Here is a 4,182-nt window from a genome sequence, read left to right as displayed (position 1 = left end):
AAACCAATTTCAGTAAAAATTTGGATTAAAACAGAGTATAAATGACAACTTAAGTTATTTATGAAAGCTACTTAAAAATGCTGACTCAGCATAATTGTGAGTTGTGTATCTTAAAAATTAGTACATTAACCCCTTGTTTTTTTCTTTTCAATGAGTTTAGAGTAACATGTCCTGTACACCTGTATTATTTTAAACGATTTTCCGTGGATTTTTTATTTTGTAGTATACATCCTTAAGGAATTCGTTCAAGTGTGCATTGTGTATGGTAATCCAAAGCGGAACGGTATGTGTCTGCTAAACCTGTATGACTATATTCACGCATTCTTGGGTACTTTAGGGACGACGTCAAAAGATCGATGTCGGATAAAAAACTTATTTGCTTTAGTTTGGGGGTGGGGGGTTTTGACCTCAAAAATTTCTATCCTACAAAAACGATTTTATTTTTTAATGAGTATTTGTAATTCGTTTTTTTTTTCTCTATCCAATCATGGACAAAAATAACAGAAAATGAAAAAAAACATCCAAGACAAGAAAATGGTTTGGTCCGAGTGTAAAGCCTTTTTAAACCCACCCGACAACCAACTGCTACGCCATACTACTGTCGGATTATCAATTTGAATTTAATGGTGAATGTAGTCTGACGCCATGGTCAATATTTATCAATTAAGTTTCAGTGGGGGGTAGGGGGGTTTGGGAAAAAACTAAAGGAATTAAGTTTTTTATCCTACATTGAACTTTTGACGTTGTCCCTTAATAGTCTAATATTCTCAACATGTGTTTTCAATTACAATTGATATAAAAGAGTGCAACGAATATTCGTCACTTATTCGTACAGATATTTTTATAATAAAGTTCAAGGGCGGTAGTTGCCTGTTCGATATGGGACTCATAGCGACGGATACAACGCCTGTAAAATACATTGTTTGTTTACCTGAAATTCGAATTCGCGCTGCGCGACGACCACCGCCCTTTAAGTCACAATGGCGATGTGCGTAATGCCTACTCAAATATGCAAGCCATATACTTACGTTTGCCACCTGGTGAACTTTTCAGTGCCGGCCATTCTTCAAATTCGTCTATTATTATGTTTTCGTACCCGACTCCAGCCTCAGCCATAACCAGCCGAGCCAATTCTGCCCGTGCTCTAAACTGAAAGTATACTCGTTTATATTGTGACATTTCAGTGGTTTTCTAGATAAAACGCTAGTGAACGAAAAAGGTTTGAACTGAGTGGCAGTATGTAATCGTGTAGTAGTCGCGACCACAGTTCATTGCCAACAATTATAGGCGGCGCTTGTGACCAACGCCGACCTTCGTATTGCTTCATTATTATTCTCAGTGAGGTCACCGAAGCCTCATTTGCATATTTACAATCATTCATGCGTGTGGCAGTTACGTTTCAAACCAGCTGAGCACGGCATTATTTCACACATTTTAAACTTGCACTGGCTTCAATTTGGAGTTCCCGATACCAAGTTCTTGTGTTTATTTAGAATTATTGACATTCCAGCTTCAACGCGGACTACTTATTATGAATCGTTCATCTGAGTAAACCTGATATTTGCGGTGGTTTTTGAAGGTCGGCATTTCACTCTAGTGGCGAGACACACTCTGGGACTCCCATTTTTAAAACAATTGATTGGAAATTATGCATACTTCGCCAGCATATACATTCTATCTATATTTCATAAGTACAAGCGTGTTGGATTTCATAAGGCTTGTAGAAAGAAAGTACTAGTAACCCGGACGATGACCTATGACCTCAAAGCTTTCAATGTTGCAATGAAACCCGGACGCACGGTATATATGTAATCACTGGGCGTGAACAGTTTTCGATTTTTTCTTTAACTGTGTTCCATACAATGCTGAAACAATATTGTCTGTTGGAAAAAGTGTGTAATGAAGCTGTATACTGGCAATTAATTGTATTTAACCTGAAAACCTTTGCCTGTGTTGCTTTCTTATAACAGGAAATATTTTATAAAACACTGAAAAACCAGTTTGGTTTTGGCTTGTTCTTAATTAAAAACAAGGTCCAGATGTTTCTAGAGTAATAGTGTATTCAGCATGTATTTTACAATCCATTAACAAATAAATGTATGGAGAAATTTGTCAGCTTACAAAGTTAATTCAATAGTACAAAATTGATAATTAAAAATCAGATAAAAGTGTCCTCGACTGGATTTTTCACTGATCTGTCATTAATTCAGATATTGAGAGCTTCATTATTTATAACATGCCAAGGAAAAAATGAAAATTTACTGAAATTTTAATTGTTGGCTAATTCAATTTCTTCTTTACGCAAAAAACTAAATTCCTTTTTTATTCAAACCACCAATACTTGCCAACTGACATCGTCAATTCATAATGACTAACTTGGGGGTATTTTTTAAATAAAAAAACATGTATGGACAGACAGTGCATATTTTCACTAATATAGTCAATGTTCTCAATATTTAAATGACTAGATGCAAGAAAAAAGTCTTTAATTTCAAAATATCTAATACTACTACTATATGATCGGATATTTTGATATCCTAAGGCTGGCCGTCTCCTTTCGCTGTTCTAATGTCACGTGACTGGTTCACACCATTATATGGCAATGATGGTTTTCACAGTGTTTGCTTTTTAGTTCTCTGCACATATTTTGCTGGTACGGTGCTATAAACACCAAGCTTCCAGTTAGCTACGTTGGGTGGCCTGAGTACGCTCCGCCACGTCGTGTCACGGGTGACTGTCAAATCTCAAATAAAACATTGTTTTTTCACACACTGAACCCGCCTACTGTCATTTTAAATCATGTCTACTTTTCATCACGAATAAATCAACTGGTAGTATTATCACGTAGTTTTTAAACTTTGTTGTGTGTTTTATTTCTGTTTTGGGACTGGTAGGGGGGATCGTAACCCCTTGTGGTGAGAACCAGTGAGATTGGCCTACTTGCAGGGTCCCAAAGCTTAACGTTGTACGTTTATTTGCTTTCATTTACGTTACTTGTCCTTGTCGAACTGCGTATTAAAAATCACTACTATATGATGGACGAGAACGTGTTGTTCCGCCATATTGTTGGATACAATAGTTAGATGAATTACGATTTATCAAACTTTGTCTCTGCTTGCTCTTTGTCATGGTATTAAACTCAAACAAGGTTCTCATTTTAATAGTGACAAAAAACTAAAATTCAGTCTTCAATTACACCGAAACTATAACATTTTGCATAGAAATACATACATGTAACCATTATCGTGGATGAATATATGTACTTGGCATTATGTGTGTTGCTATTTACGTGACATCATACTTTTGGGATATATACATTAGCTATAATGTAGAATAATAATGAATACAATAGAGTAATTAACATAATACATTGCTATGCAAATTAGTCAATACATATGTGCTAAACAAACATCTGTAAAAATAGACTATTTTTACCTCCATTAGACAGGAATGAATGGGACATTGTAAATTTACAGCCGAAAAGCATCTTAGAATAAAATGCTCATGAGGTTTTCACATGTGATTGATTCCAGAGAAATAATAGATACATAAGCCCTAGTAATTTAAGCCTCAAATAAACTTTCTGGCCAAATTGTCAATACATTTGTATTTACAATACAGTGGAGTATAAAGAAATCTATGTTTTCAGTAAAACATAAAAAAAATTACCATGTAATACCATACTACTATCATAAAAAAATATTTACAAATGCATATAGGAAGCATTTGCCCAGCTGTCTTACATATACATATACCCCACAGGTATTGGTAAAAATTAACCCCAAATTGAACAGGCATAATGCACAGTTCCTATTCTGTATTAAATACAAAGTCTTCACAAGTAGCGATTCACAATTATGGGGATTATCTGTGGCTGTAGTGATGTATTCTGTTGTTGCAGAAATTGTTTGGTTCACTGGGTGAAAAATGAGGGTTCGGCGACCTCACTGTTCTAATGTTAGTTGTCTTGACCTACTTACACAGAAACTTTGCAACAACCGAAGATATTTACTCACGCGTAACCGTGCTACTTCAGTAGTTGATGTAGACTATAGTTTTCAACAATTGTATTATCCTAAACGCTTCTGCTAGAGGGGAAACCTTTATTTTCAACTGCGATCACATTAACCTTATTATCAAAAGCACTATTGTATATTTGTTAATTGATACTATTAGATCAAT

Source organism: Saccoglossus kowalevskii, chromosome 18, assembly GCF_978046115.1.
Source record: "Saccoglossus kowalevskii chromosome 18, keSacKowa6.1, whole genome shotgun sequence".
Taxonomy (NCBI): Eukaryota; Metazoa; Hemichordata; class Enteropneusta; family Harrimaniidae; genus Saccoglossus; species Saccoglossus kowalevskii.
Note: the sequence above shows the minus strand (reverse complement) of the source record.